Genomic DNA, 16,476 nt, shown 5'->3' with positions numbered 1-16,476 from the left:
AGATTAAAAAAGGATGTGTACAAAAAATGGAAAAGGGGGGGAAACCACCAAAGAGGAATTCAAACAACTAGCCAGCACGTGTAGACACAGAGTCAGAAAAGCTAAAGCACAGAATGAACTCAGGCTTGCTAGAGAGGTTAAAAGCAACAAAAAAGGCTTTTATGGGTATGTTCGTAGCAAAAGGAAGAACAAAGAAACAGTGGGGTCACTCAGAGGAGAAGATGGTGAAATGCAAACAGGGGACACAGAAAGGGCTGAACTCCTCCATGCCTTCTTTGCCTCAGTCTTCTCTGATAAAGAAAACAATGCCCGACCTGAAGAATTTGGAGCAAATGATTCAGCAGAGGAAACACAGCCCAGAATAACTAAAGAGATAGTACAAGAATACTTGGCTAGTTTAGATGTATTCAAGTCTCCAGGGCCAGATGAACTGCATCCAAGAGTATTAAAAGAACTGGCAGATATGATCTCAGAACCACTGGCAGTCATCTTTGAGAATTCCTGGAGAACAGGCGAAGTTCCGGCAGACTGGAGGAGGGCAAATGTTGTCCCTATTTTCAAAAAGGGGAAAGAGAGGACCCAAATAATTACCGCTCAGTCAGTCTGACATCAATACCAGGGAAGATTCTGGAGCAGATCATTAAGCAAACAGTCTTTGAGCACCTAGAAAGGAATGCTGTGATCACCAATAGTCAGCATGGATTTCTGAAAAATAAGTCATGTCAGACTAACCTGATCTCATTTTTTGACAGAATTACAACCCTGGTAGATGAAGGGAACGCAGTAGATGTAGCCCTACCTTGATTTCAGCAAGGCATTTGACAAGGTGCCCCATGATATTCTTGTAAAGAAGCTGGTAAAATGTGGTTTGACTATGCTACCACTCAGTGGATTTGTAACTGGCTGACTGACCGAACCCAAAGGGTCTCATCAATGGTTCCTCTTCATCCTGGAGAAGAGTGACTAGTGGGGTGCCACAGGGTTCTGTCTTGGGCCCGGTCTTATTCAACATCTTTATCAACGACTTGGATGATGGACTCAAGGGCATCCTGATCAAATTTGCAGATGACACCAAACTGGGAGGGGTGGCTAACACCCCAGAGGACAGGATCACACTTCAAAACGACCTTGACAGATTAGAGAACTGGCCAAAACAAACAAGATGACTTTCTTCACCATCTCTATTGCATCTGCAGAAAATAGTAGCAAGAGACTCTTTCAGGTGGTCCGCAATTTAACGGAACCACCTTTACCACCGGGGCCTTGACCCCAAGATCTCCTGCAACGATTTTGCAAAGTTTTTTACAGATAAAATCACTCATATTCGGAAGGAGCTAGGCTGGGGCGGGAGAGTGCTAGAGCCCTGTCTGGTCAAGTTGCATGGAATCAATTTCAATCCGTTACCCCCAAGGATGTGGACAGGCTGCTTGGACGCGTGAAACCAACCACCTGTCTCCTTGATCCTTGCCCATCCTGGCTAATAAAAGCAAGCCGGGAAGGGCTGGGCGATGGGCTCTGCGGGGTGGTGAATGCTTCCCTCTGTGAGGGAACATTCCCAGATCCGCTGAAAAAGGTGGTCATTAAACCGCTTCTTAAAAAACCATCTTTATTTTTTTTAAAAAAATAATTTTTATTCGTTTTTCAGACAGATAATAAAAACAAAACAAAACAAACAGAAGAAAAACAAGAAAATCAAAGCACACAAAACAATTAGACCAATATAGCTTCAAAGTCATCATTTCATACCCTTCTTTCTTTTGACTTCCCCATACCTCCCCATCCCTGCATCCTTGTTTAGTGATTCTTTAGCAACCCTTAAGTCAATTGTCTTAATTCCCTTTCATAAAGTTTCCTTTAGTTTTTTTAGTTACTGCTGCAGTTCTTTACCTCTTACCCCCTGACATCTTAACATTCCTCAATTTTGCAATTGTTTTTGAGATATATTTTAAATTTCTTCCAGTCCTCTTCCACTGTCTCTTTCCCCTGGTCGCGGATTCTGCCCGTCATCTCAGCCAGTCCCATAAAGTCCATCACCTTAAAAAACCATCTTTAGACCCGGCCAGTATGGCCAACTATCGCCCAGTCTCAAATCTTCCATTCTTGGGCAAGGTGATTGAGCGCGTGGTTGCTGAACAACTCCAGGCACGCCTGGAGGATGCGGACCATTTGGATCCCTTCCACTCGGGATTCAGGCCTCATCATGGGACTGAAACTGCCTTGGTCACGCTGGTTGATGATGTCTGGCGAGCTAGGGACAAAGGTGAGAGTTGTTTCCTAGTTCTGCTGGATCTCTCAGCGGCCTTTGATACAATCGACCATAACATCCTTCTGGACCGTCTAGAGGGGCTGGGAGCTGGGGCACTGTTATACAGTGGTTTCGCTCCTTCCTCCTGGGCCGTGTTCAGAAAGTGGTGGTGGGGGATGAATGTTCAGACCCCTGGGCCCTCACTTGTGGGCTGCCTCAGGGTTCCGTCCTCTCCCCCATGCTTTTTAACATCTATATGAAGCCGCTGGGAGAGATCATCAGGGGGTTTGGACTGGGTGTCCATCAATATGCAGATGATACCCAGCTCTACCTTTCTTTCAAATCAGAACCAGTGAACGCGGTGAAGGTCCTGTGTGAGTGCCTGGAGGCGGTTGGAGGATGGATGGCGGCTAATTGATTGAAGTTGAATCCTAACAAGAGAGAAGTACTGTTTCTGGGGGATAGGGGGCATTGATCTGGCTGCCTTGAACCAAAGTGGTATTGTCCAAATGTCCTAGGAAAGCAGGGATGCTTTGCTCTGGTTTCAGATGGATTTTGTGCCCACACTCAAGTCATGCTTGTTAGCTCATTGTAGCTCATGTATTTGAACACAAGTGGAGAAAATATCTGAATAAATGCAACCGAACAGAGATTGTCTGTGTTGTACAGGACCATTTACAGGCTGGCCCAAAGGGGGTGGTAGAACCAATGGTAGCTCACTGTGACTTGTTTACAAAGCATTTTGAGGATAAAATTGTCTGCATCCACCAAGATCTTGACTCTGCTGTTATAGCAGATGAATCTCATGAGGTGTCCAGAGCACAGTCTAGTTCTGTTGTGTTGGATGAGTTTCAGTTGCTAAGGCTCAAGGATGTAGACAGGGTGCTTGGATCAGTCAGGGCGACCACCTGCACTCTAGACCCTTACCCCTCTTGGCTGATAAAAACCAGCAAGGAGGGAACAGCTGGCTGGGACAGGGAGGTGATCACTCCTTAAGAAACCTTCCCTGGGTTTGGGAAACCTAGCTAACTACTGGCCAGTTGCTAATCTCCCTTTCCTAAGCAAGGTTGTGGAGCGAGTGGTTGCAGACCAGATCCAGGTGCCTTTGGAAGAAACTGATTTTCTGGATCCATTTCAATTAAGGTTTTGCCCCGGTTTTGGCACAGAAACTGCTTTGGTCACCCTGTATGATTATCTCTGTCGAGAGAGAGACAAGGAAAACATATTCCTGTTAATTCTTCTCGACCTTTTACGGCTTTCCGTACCATAGACCATGGTATCCTTCTGAAGCGACTGCTCAAGCTAGGGCTTGGTGGCAGCATTTTGCGGTGGTTTCAGTCCTACTTGGATGGTCATTCCCAGAGGGTGTTGCTTGGGGAATGCTTTTCAGCCCCATGAAACCTTCCACAGGGGTTCCACAGGGCTCAATCCTATCCCCCCTGTTGTTTAACATCTACCTGAAACCACCAAGTGGGGTTATCCGGAGGTTTGGAATACGCTGTCAGCAGTATGCTGGTGACACTCAGCTCTATTTCTCCTTTACATCTGCAGGTGAGGCAGTGGAAGTGCTGGACCAGTGTCTTGCCTTGGTAATGGACTGGATGAGAGCCAACAAACTGAAGCTCAATCTAGATAAGACTGAGGCGCTGTTAGTGGGTGGTTACCTAGACCAGGTGGGTGGTAGATCACCTGCTCTTGATGGGGTTACACTTCCTCTGAAGAAGCAGATTTGTAGCTTGGAGGTACTCCAGGTTGCTCACTGGAACACGACAGTTTGAGCATATTACATGGATCCTGGTTCAACTGCACTGGCTACCAATTAGATTCTGGGCCCAATTTTGACCTATAAAATCTTAAACGGCTCAGGACCGCAGTACCTCAAGGACCGCCTCTTTCCATATGAACCTACCTGGACCCTGAGATCATCTTCTGAGGCCCTTCTTCATGAGCCTCCTCCTCAAGAAGTCCAGAGGGTGGTAACACGAGAATGGGCCTTCTCTGTAATGGCTCCCCTTCTGTGGAATGCTCTCCCCAGGGAAGTTCGCCTGCCATCTTCATTATACACCTGTAGGAACCAGGCAAAAATGTTCCTTTTTAACCAGGCCTTTGATTGATTTGATTGGCATCCTATGCCCTTTTAAAATGTGGGTTTTTTTTTTTTTGGGGGGGGGGTTATTGACTTGTTGTTTTTTATTATGTATTTTGTAGTTTTATATTTTGATTTTATTCTGTGAACTGCCCTGAGACCTCTGGGTATAGGGCAGTATATTAATAATATTAATAATGCAATTAATAAATGTGGCCCTTTTTGCCCAACAGAGCCAGTGTGGTGTAGTGGTTAAGAGTGGTAGACTCGTAATCTGGTGAACCAGGTTCGCATCTCCGATCCTCCACATGCAGCTGCTGGGTGACCTTAGGCTAGTCACACTTCCTTGAAGTCTCTCAGCCTCACCCACCTCACAGAGTGTTTGTTGTGGGGGAGGAAGGGAAAGGAGAATGTTAGCTGCTTTGAGACTCCTTCAGGTAGTGATAAAGTGGGATATCAAATCCAAACTCCTCCTACTCCTCTTCTCCTTCTCCTTCTCTTATTTTCATTGAGGGGAGGGATGAAAGTGCAGTGAGATATGATCTTCTCCTCTTTCTGGGAGTTGTTGACACTCTTTCAAATCAATGAAGGAAGAGGCAGGCCTCAAGCTAGTGCAGTAAAGGTCATGTCTCTTATTCTAGTACAGCACAGATATTTCACTCAGGAATATCCTAAGCATATCTGCTTGAGGCTCAGCTCTTCTTCATTTGTGTTTGTGTGTGTTTGGCTCACTTCCTTGCATTTTCTCTTGCTCTTTGAAATAAATCAATATCTGAGACTGCCTTGTATGTCTGATCCTGTGCCAGTGAATGCTTAAGGCATTGTGCCCTGTGGCTAACAACCGCACAGGCAATGTACTCTCCGAGCACCCAGGTAATCCTTGCATGATGCTAGCCATGGTGTTAAAGGCAGTTGTGCAGACTGAAGATTTTACACATGCAGGAACTGGGGTGGGAAGTCCTGTGGAGACAACCAAACATGTCACATTCAAAGTAAGTGTAGAGTAAAAGAAGCTTGACGCCTTCATAAACAATGTTTGAAAGTAGGTGGTAATTAAGCCATTTGGACAAAAGCCCCTATGTACGGTAGCTTCTTGTATAATCCTAGCAGATGTCTTTGTTTTGGAGAATGATTAGAACTTGAAATCAGTGGGCTTTCCAGAGAAGATTCATTTAAGCTGTGTGGTGCAGCTAGATGGAAGTTACTTTTATAGATAATTGGAGACACATCCTTTCCCTGATTTATGATGCTAACAGTTTACTATGGTTATATATGGCAGACTACTTTATTAGTTCTGTCGCACATACAAGTTATTCCTTCATAGTGTATATTCTTGTTCAGATGGTAAAACAGAGGGAAATTAATTCCTGTACAAAGGAGCAGCAAAAGGTGTATAAATCACCAGAAAATAAGGTTTAAGTGGGATTATATGTGGTGCTTGGGCCTTGTATACTACGGCAAATTAAATCTACTTCAAGCTTCTTGGAATGGTATATTTAAATGCCTTTGGGGTTACCAGTGGAGTAATATTTAATACTGCATTAATATTGGATTAAGGATTTAGTACCATGAACTGCTTGTGTGGCATTTATCTTACATAGTCACATTGATTCATAGTTTATTTATAAGACACGGTTTCTAATTAAACATCTACAGCATTTATGAAATATTAAGGGGAAACAAAGTATCTACCTCCTATTTTGTTTAAAATTATATCCATGGCAAGGATTTTATTAATTAGCCATTAAGCATAGCAAAAATAATTTTCAGCCAAAATAAATTATGAAAGCATGAAAACTACCAATCTTATAGAGATGATTACTAAATTCTCCCCAGTTTTTTTGGTCCAGATTTTCTGATCTTGTTTGCAGCATGGCAGCAGTGCATTAGCAATCCACTATTCTTCCATTTAAAAATAAATAATTCTATCCGTAAAGATTGCTGTGCATGCACAGTTTGCCTGATATTCTTTTTCATCATGTCTCTCTCTTTCTCCTTCCCCCCTTCCACATTCCAAGTTCTCAATGTACCTAAATATCTTTGCAAATTAATTAAATACTAGACAAAGCTTTCTGGGTCATCTTGGATTGATCACATTCTCTAAACCTAAACTCTACCTCACAGGGTTGATGTGAGAATAAAAGTGGGGGTCACTATACATGCCCTGAACTCTTTGGAGGAAGGTTGCAGTGATGTATTAGAATATAATAATGTGTTTTAAATAAATGTTGATGGAATGTTATGTATGTTTCCATCACCATATATGTGCACTGTGATTCATTAATCCAAACAGATGCTGGTGTAACCCTGACACCAAAAAAGACAGAAATGAACAGATGGAACTGAAAGCTGTGACAAAATGCATGTATGTTTGTTCTGGAATTAATTTTTGATTTTATCCCATGTAAAATAAGCAACAAGATAGATTGGAATGGTTAGAATGGTGACTGAATGAGTCTTGACCTTGACTGAATCAGGGTGACCTTTATCAGAAGAAAGAAGTATGGGTATATGTGCCAACCTGTCATTCTTGATCTTTCAGCAGCTTTTGATACCATTGACTATAGCATCCTCCTGAACTGACTCAGTGAAAGAGATAATGGGCACTGTTTTACAGTGGTTCAAGTCCTATCTCTGGAGTTGGTTTCAGGTAAGATCATCTTTTGGCTCCGTAGCTCTTGTAGCTATTTAACATCTAGTTGCAGCCTTCGTTATTATGAGATTTGGGGTGAACTGTCATCAGTATACTGTAACATCTGCACATCTCTGTAGTGTCTAAATCAGGAGAGGCATTGGAAGCCTTGGGCCACTGCCTGGACTTGGTGATAGGCTGGATGAGGGTCAAGTCTGAATCTAGGCAAGATGAAGGTTCTGTGGGTGAGAGAGTCAGTTGTCTTCTCTGGATGGTGGTGTACTTCCCATGTACTCCCATGAAGCAGCTGGTTTGTACGTTAGGGTGCTCCTGGATCTATCCCTGTCACTAGAACTCCAGGTGACCTTAGTAGCTAGAAGTGCCTGTTGACCAGCTTCAAATGATAAACAGCTATGGTTGTTTCTGGACTGGGAAAGACTGACTACTGTCATCCATGCAATTGTAATCTCAATATTGTATTATTGCCATTCACACTATATGGGACAGGCCCTAAGGATGGTCCAAAAGCTGCAGCTACTGCAAACCCAGAGTCTTGACAACTCACTGGGACAGCAAATTGCTACCATGTTACACCACTGCTGAAAGCATTTCACTGGCTGCCAATTAGCTTCCAGGCTAAATCCAAGGCACTGGGTTAGCTAAAGGATTACCTAAAAAATTGTCTCACCCCTTATATACCCACCTGATTACTGTGCTCTGCAGGACAGAGCCTCCCACAGTCATTATCTCACCAGAATGTCCATTCCATAGATTGTCAGAATTTGGCCGTTAGTGTGGCAGTAGCTACCCTTTGGAACTCCTTCCCATAACATATCAGACAAGCACCAATTCTATTGTCTTTTGGGGGCCTGTTGAATGTTTTCTTTTTTTTTTAGCAAGCCTTTGAAGTGGGGATTCTTATCCCAGTCTGCATTGGATTTGAAATTATTTTTATATATGTTTTAAATTGTTAAATCACCTTGGTATGTTTCACAGAAAGCCACTCATAAAGGAGATAAATAAAATATGCAATATCTACAATCACAAATATACATTTTGTGTAAGCATGGTGATTGGCCATGAGATTACTTTTCCATGATGAAGAGTCAGCACTTGGATACAACTAAGAGAAAATTAAGTATGCTTAAGTACCACTTCACTCAATATGCCAGCAAGTTTGGAAAACTCAGCAGTGGCCAGAGGATTGGAGAAGAGCAGTCTACATCCCAATCCCAAAGAAGGGCAGTGCCAAAGAATGCTCTAACTACCGCACAATTGCACTCATTTCATATTCTAGCAAGGTTATGCTTAAAATTCTACAAGGAAGGCTCAAGCAGTATGTGGACCAAGAACTCCCAGAAGTGCAAGCTGGATTTTGAAGGGACAGAGGAACCAGAGACCAAATTGCAAACATGCGCTGGATTATGGAGAAAGCCAGAGAGTTCCAGAGAAACATCTACTTCTGCTTCATTGACTATGCAAAAGCCTTTGACTGTGTCGACTACAGCAAACTATGGCAAGTTCTTAAAGAAATGGGAGTGCCTGATCACCTTATCTGTCTCCTGAGAAATCTCTATGTGGGACAAGAAGCTACAGTTAGAACTGGATACAGAACAACTGATTGGTTCAAAATTGAGAAAGGAGTACAACAAGGCTGTATATTGTCTCCCTGCTTATTTAACTTATATGCAGAATTCATCATGAGAAAGGCTGGGCTGGATGAATCCCAAGCCGGAATTAAGATTGCCAGACGAAATATCAACAACCTCAAATATGCAGATGACACAACCTTGATGGCAGAAAGTGAGGATGAATTAAAGAACCTTTTAATGAGGGTGAAAGAGGAGAGTGCAAAATATGGTCTGAAGCTCAACATCAAAAAAACTAAGATCATGGCCACTGGTCCCATCACCTCCTGGCAAATAGAAGGGGAAGAAATGGAGGCAGTGAGAGATTTTACTTTCTTGGGCTCCATGATCACTGCAGATGGTGACAGCAGTCACGAAATTAAAAGACTGCTGCTTCTTGGGAGAAAAGCAATGACAAACCTAGACAGCATCTTAAAAAGCAGAGACATCACCTTGCCAACAAAAGTCTGTATAGTTAAAGCTATGGTTTCCCCAGTAGTGATGTATGAAAGTGAGAGCTGGACCATAAAGAAGGCTGATTGCTGAAGAACTGATGCTGGAGGAGACTCTTGAGAGTCCCATGGACTGCAAGAAGATCAAACCTATCCATTCTTAAGGAAATCAGTCCTGAGTGCTCACTGGAAGGACAGATCCTGAATCTGAGGCTCCAATACTTTGGCCACCTCATGAGAAGAGAAGACTCCCTGGAAAAGACCCTGGTATTGGGAAAGATTGAGGGCACAAGGAGAAGGGGACGTCAGAGGATGAGATGGTTGGACAGTGTTCTCGAAGCTACCAGCATGAGTTTGACCAAACTGCGGGAGGCAGTGGAAGACAGGAGTGCCTGTTGTGCTCTGGTGCATGGGGTCACAAAGAGTCGGACACGATTAAAGGCCTAAACAACAAGTACCGCTTCAGTTATTAAAATGACAAACAGCCATGACTAACTGCGGCTTCCCAAACTTAACTGTACGTAACTTGGAGGCTGGCCCATTAGGGCAAACAAGACACTTTCCCACCAACTTAAGTCTGCTCTTAGCCAACCCCCAGCTGTCTGCCTTCCTGCATAACAGCCAGTTTAGCAGGGTGGAAGTGTCTGTCAGCTTCCATTTCCTTTGTCTTGTTGTTACCCATTTACAGTTCAGCATGGAGGACAATAGGGATAAAAGTAGAATTAGTTGGCTCTGCCTCTCATTGGCTCTTATTCTTCCTGTCACTAGCTCTGGCTCCACCTACTGCTGGCCTCCTTGCCTTTGACCCTACCACTTCCAATGTACAACTATCATATGTGACAGTTTATCCCTGTGTATAAGTGATTTCTGTACAAAAAACAATGTTTGATGACTGCCTCACCTTCAGTAAATATGTATGTTGGTTTCTGTATGTGTGGATAACATGCTGAAGTTCACTTCTTATTCAGTGCTCCACTGAAGTGGTATGTCAACTACAAGTTTTTAAATAGAACCAAACCACTTCATGCATGTGATAAATTCATGCTTCTGAACCATGTAAAAATACTGAGGGCTGGGGAGTAAAAATATAAGGTTCTACCTTCTTTTCTACAATGCCCAAAAAGGATGGTGAGCCACATCCCAGGGTTTTTTAAAAATAATAATATTAATAATAATAATAATGCAGAATAGGTTGTTGACAGCACAATCGTATGCATACTGACACAGAAATACGCCTCATTGAGTTCAGTGGCATTCAGTGGTAAGTGTTTATAGGATTGCAGCCTTAGCCCTTTACGTGATAAGCTCACATGAACTGCTCAGTTAAAGACATAGAAAGGGTCCATAAAAGGTAAAGGGACCCCTGACCATTAGGTCCAATCGTGACCGACTCTGGGGTTATGGCGCTCATCTCGCTTTATTGGCTGAGGGAGCCGGCGTGCAGCTTCTGGGTCATGTGGCCAGCATGACTAAGCCGCTTCTGGCGAACCAGAGCAACGCACGGAAACGCCGTTTACCTTCCCACCAGAGCGGTACCTATTTATCTACTTGCACTTTGACGTGCTTTTGAAATGCTAGGTTGGCAGGAGCAGGGACTGAGCAACAGGAGCTCACCCCATTGCGGGGATTCGAGCCGCCGACCTTCTGATCGGCAAGTCCTAGGCTCTGTGGTTTAACCCACAGCGCCACCCGCGTCCCTTTCGAGAAAGGGTGCATAGTTTGTGCCAATTCTCACATTATGCAAATTGTGACTTTGCAACACATTTTTTTAAAAAAAATCAGTGGAACTTTTCCAGGAAAAGTTATGTGTCAGTGATGGTGCTTCTCTGAAGGAGAGGGAGGGATGTATCTGGCCCACATCTGTGCAGAATCACATAGAAGAGAAGAATGTGCAGAGAGTTATGTTGCGGAGCTGGTTCAGCTTTCCCCTAACTTTGCTGTTGTAATGACACAAGGGGAATGTGTGTGTGTTTTCCAATGAATGACAGAACGACCCATCAATTAGTATCATGCTTATTGCAAATGTGGGCATTGCTTTGTGATTGACACAAGGGCCAGCCAATTAACACTGTGCAAAACTCACTTCTCACAGTGGAAAACAATCTGTCACAGCCTAGGGAAAGGATATTGATGTGTGCAGGGATTTCTGTAGTAGGCTTATTGTCGAATGTATGTATATATCCTTTGCTATATGCTTTGTTTAGAGTTGTCTATATTAGGAATATTAATAGTTGTTTGTGCTGCTTATTTTGTGTTGTGTGTGTGCATGTGTGTGTGCATGTGTGTGCATAGTTTGGATTTACTGATTGTTCAGGACCAACTAATCTAGGATTCCAAATTAATTTGGTTCAGTAGTACTGAACCAGTGTTTTAGCACTGGCTAAAACAAGACCTGATGAACTTTGCAACAGTTGCTTGGCATGCTGTGAGCAATGGTGCACAAGCATATTTCTACTCCTCCGAGACAGAGTGGAAAAGCAAAGTAATATAGTCTCCCTGCCCTGAGTTGTGTGTTTTGACTTCCTAACAAGTGTGCAGACCTACACACTTCATCGTGGAGGGTGATCCATAAGTATCACCTTTCTAAAATAGCTTCTCTTCCTGCACACACTTCCATGTTATAGTCTTCTCTCATACTTGTTCCACCTCAGAATGCATTTGGGAAGATTTCTGATCAAAAGCATTTCCCCTCCATGTGATATGCAGACACATACAAATCAGTATGGAGTGGTCTGCTCGTGTGACCTTGGCATAATATCACTGCAACTGGATTATTGTGAGAAGGTAAAATGAAGGTTGCAAGGTTGCCTCTTGAAAGTATAGTAAAAATGATAGTGGAAAATAGCACTGGTGAGAGACAAATGAGCTGTTTAGGCATTGAAACTTCATTTCCTAACCACTTATCAACTCAGAAGTAAGTTCCATTGAATTCCTATACTTATGTACCTGAGACTTGCAGCCTGAATCTCTGACTCTGTTTTTACTTGTTATAACTTATTTTTTGTCTGTGTTATGTTAATGCTTATTGTAGTCTTTGTAGTCTTTGATCTGATAATCTCTGATGTGGTAAATCCCCTGGTAGAAAGGTGCTATAGGAATGCATATAGGAAGGTGCTATAGGAATTCAGGATGGTGCTTCTTCCTACAGCAAGAATGGTGAACTGGGGGCCCTACAGATTTGTTAGTGATGGAAGTTGGCATCAAACAGTTTCCACAAGGCCACAGGTTCCCCACCCCTGGCCTTTAGCAATGTCTGTGGCTCTTTTCAAATTCTGCATGCTGTGAAATACAGGTCACCACTCATGACAAGAATTGGAAGCTGATGAGCAAGAATAGCTTGATGATCCTTCAAGAAGAGCATCAGAGAAGGGAGTAGGCTGGGCTAGTTTACTCCTTTCCCCTGCCTTCCCCCTTGCTGCCCATCCTACCGCATTTGATCATTCTTCTGGGGAGATTTTGTGTTCCAGCTTCCCTTGTATATGTGGGAGCAACTTTTCTATGAACAACTCCTACATAGCTGGGGGAAAAACTCCAATGTTTAAATGAGCCAGTCATTGGGTAGGGCCTGATTTTGAATATTTTCCACAGATCAGCACCCTCCTCTGGCTTACTTCTGAATCTGTTGGACAGCACCATACAATTTTCCTTTCCCCTCTTGCCGTTGTACTCAAATCCTGCTTGCGTGTTTCCTACCGGCATCTGATTGGCCACTATTAGAACAAGATGCTGGACTTAGATGGGCCATTGGCCTGATCCTGTAGGCTCTTCTTATGTTCCCTTGTGTCTAGAAGAGGTTCACTCAAGACCCCAAGCATTGCACTTGTTTTAGATTTACATTTAAATCATCACCTTCCACATTTTCTGTGTAGAAAATCCATATTTCCCACACGTAACATGCAAAGAGGTTTGGGCAATCAAAATATATTTTAGTAACTCCATTTTTTTTATTTGACCCCTGGAGTTTAGCAACTGTACTGGCTTCATCCATAATATTGTCTGCAAGAGAAACACCTGGCATTAGCAAGCCAGCAGGATTTACAAGCCACCCCTAGTGGGCTTACAGAAACTGTCATTGCAGTTATGTATGATTCTGTGGTTCCCTTAAGAATGATCAGCAGTAAACATAGAGCTTACTACGGGAGGAATTTGTAAGGATTGTTGTCAGTAACTGCAGGTCTTGAGAGTTCAGTTAGCACTTCCTGGAGAGATTGTACATTTCAACATGACAACACAGGTATTCAAAAGAATGAATTGAATGAGCTTTAGTAGCTTCACAGTATAGAGCCCCTTACCATGATCACTACAGAGAATATAGCAAATAAATAGATCCAGTTTAAAAAGTCACAATTTTGCTGGCTTAGATAAATTTGCATTTCCTTGTCCAGTTCCCAGAATGGGAGAGTTCCAAGCCAAAATAGTAATAATAAAGTATTACATGCTATCACTGCTTTTTAGAATAAATAAATATATAAACCTTCATTGGGGACACTCTGGATATGCTCTGATGTACCCACTCTTAGACCTTTTAAAGAGGTGTTTTCTATCAGAGGGGAGAAACATTCTGCATTTCCTAAAAAAAGGACCTTATATCCTTACCCCTCCCCTTTTTAAAGAAGTTAGATCATCTTGTAAAGGAACAAACATTTTGTACATGTTTAAAGGCTAGGGTCTTTGGGAAGGGACACTCTGGACATGCTCAGAATAAATCAAACTTGAGTACTCAGAGGTACTTAAACTGCCAGAATAACATGAGAGTGCATTTGATATTGCTAAGTTTGGGACTCGTTGCATATTATGCACACTCTGGAGAAAAGCATGTTTGCCAGTGCTCATTGGGAGAGGTTTTTTGTCACATTGTCATAAATCTTTGCACTTATTTCAAAATAATTTGCACACAAGTTTTGAACACAGGTCATACCAGGGAATTGCAGCTATTCTTTGGAACTTCAGTAGTGCTTCCCTCTGATGTGCTCTGAATTCTTCAGGTGTCCTGTATAATCTTAGGACCCCAATGACGTGGGATCTGTGCACCTCAAGGACCACCTCTTTCTGTAGATTCCTCTCCACAAACTACAGTCAACATCTGAAACCCTGCTCCAGATCCCTTGATGGCAGGAGCTTGACTGGCAAAAATCAGGGCCAGATCTTTTCTGTTGTGGCATGCCTTATCAATTGAGGAGTGTTACCAGATTGCTTTATTTTTGCTGGTGCATGTCACCGTTTCAATGGCTTTTTTGGGTCTTGTTACAGGGGCTTCGCTTTGATGTCCATATTTGTGATGTGCAGGGGGAAGTGCTTTGGATTGCAAAACACCTTGAATGTCTTTGAAAATTAGGCAGGGTGAACATTTTAACAACAACAACAACAACAACACCGCAGTAGCAGATGTCAATAAATAAGGCGTCACCCTCTCCTTGAGAAACACATATTCCTCAGATCAAGGTCATTCAGCAAGTTCTTCCCTTCAGAGCTGAGCTTTCCTCATTCCCATTCCCCATTTTCTTTGAAAGAGGAAAAAGCATCATGTACTTCCTGTGCTGCTGGCAGTGATAACAGCCTTGCTAGTGAAGTTAATACAATTAGACACATTTGCACAATAAAGCATAAGCAGTCCTGGCTATTTACTAAATTATATTGTGAGCAGTTCATTAATTAGAGAATCAGACCAGGACATGACTTTCATAAACTTGTTAAATTGGCTTAGAGCTACACCCATTATGAAGTTTTAATATCCTATTTAGTATCCTATTTAAATAGGTGTACAATTCTTTGGATTTCAGAATCTTTAAGGCATTTAGAATGAAGGTAAGGGCTTCAGAATGAAGCCTGTACTAATTTGTGTTGAGATGGGGAACCATGGTTTCTGTGGATTAGCAGTTCTTCAATTGTAGACTGATTTGGGATATTTGACCCATCCAGTACTTGACCTTAAAGGAGGCAATGATTACTTTATTTTCCTGAGGCTTATCTTTAAAAACAAACAATTTTTATTGCTTTTTAAACAAATACAAATACAATAAGCATTAAATATTTATCCAGTAGTACAGCTAATGGTGTTTGTTTTATCCATTGTCTCTAGACTTCCATTTAAACATTCAGCATTCAAACATATTACTTTAATGTAACCTTGCCACCTAGAATATTAAGCAGACCCCCTTCTTTAACTATGTTAATGATCAAAATCAGAGGAATACTTTATTGGTCACTGAGACCATTTTTACCCATCCCCACCCCCCAAACCTGGAAACACTACTGCATTACATGACCAAAAACCATGGAAAATTCTTACCGAAAAGTCTGCATGCATAAGTTAATGTGATTTGTCGAAATCTACACACATATGGGAATACTTTTATTGAACATTGTACATGTGCTGGCATATGCAATTACGTTTATAGTGTAATATATGAGGAAACCCTTATTAAGCAAAAAAACTAGATACAACAATTTCCAAATGTAAGAGCTTTTTTATGTTTTCCAATTTCATTACTCACCAAAGGGCAGTGAAAGTATATTTTTATTATAAACTTAACATTTTTTTATTATTATTAACGATTTACTGCTTCAGATTAGGCATATGGGTTTTCAGAGAGAACAAAACCTCATTTTTCTGCACGGTGTGAAAGGTCAATATTGTGTTTAGAATGACAACTCTCTGGTTCCCTTCTAGAAAAATTCACAGCCGTACCTTTATAATGAAGCTGGTAGCACAAGTCAATTTCTGAGTGAATAAATGTTTACATAGTGAATTACTTCTAGTCAAGAATTGCCTTGTTTGTAATCTCATCAGAGAGGCCAAAGGTTAAGTGTTCACAGCAAATTAACAACCACCTCACTCCAGTCACGGTCTGGGGCAAGTCACCTTGACACACAGGTGACTTGAGGAAAGCTTTTTCATGCCATTCTGTTCTCATCTCCCTGTGGAGTCATGGAGCACCAAGATCATTAAAAGTCGATCAAATCAGCACTTTTAGCAGAGGGTGGAAAAAATTTAACGGCAAGAAAATAGGTTTAAAGGCTTATTAAAAGCTCAGTGCCTCTTTATTTTTAGAGGATCAACAGTTTCTGGGGGGTAGCAGAAGTCATTTAAATTGCAGCTACCATTTTACATCAGAAGCCCCTTTACTTTTAATGATCCTCATGCAAGTCCTGCCAGTGATGACTGAATTCACTGGGTTGCCTTGGCAGGTGGCTGAGGCACATTTTCTATAGCAGCAAATGGAAGAAATAATCTAATCCCATCACTACTATTTCTTACAGAGATGGGGAACTTATGGCCCTTGAGTTGTTGCTGAACTAAAACTGTCAACATTCCTGAATCTTAGCCATACTGGGAGTTGAAGTCTGTTACCAAGGCTTTTCCTCCCCCAGCCAGAATGCCATTCTAAGAGAATGAGGGAGATGTTCATGGTGAGTTCCAGCACCTCTTTTTC

General features: G+C 42.2%; 1 protein-coding gene across 4 annotated transcripts in view; it reads left to right on the top strand.

Annotated features, from left to right (window-relative positions):
• Positions 1–16,476, top strand: part of CDH7 (cadherin 7) — a 118,539-nt gene that overhangs the window by 60,080 nt on the left and 41,983 nt on the right. The gene's annotated exons all lie outside the window — the stretch shown is intronic.

This window comes from Podarcis cretensis (genome assembly GCF_951804945.1).
Source record: "Podarcis cretensis genome assembly, chromosome: 7".
NCBI classification, from domain to species: domain Eukaryota; kingdom Metazoa; phylum Chordata; class Lepidosauria; order Squamata; family Lacertidae; genus Podarcis; species Podarcis cretensis.
The sequence above is the reverse complement of the archived record's forward strand: the minus strand, read 5'-3'. Positions and strand labels throughout refer to the sequence as shown.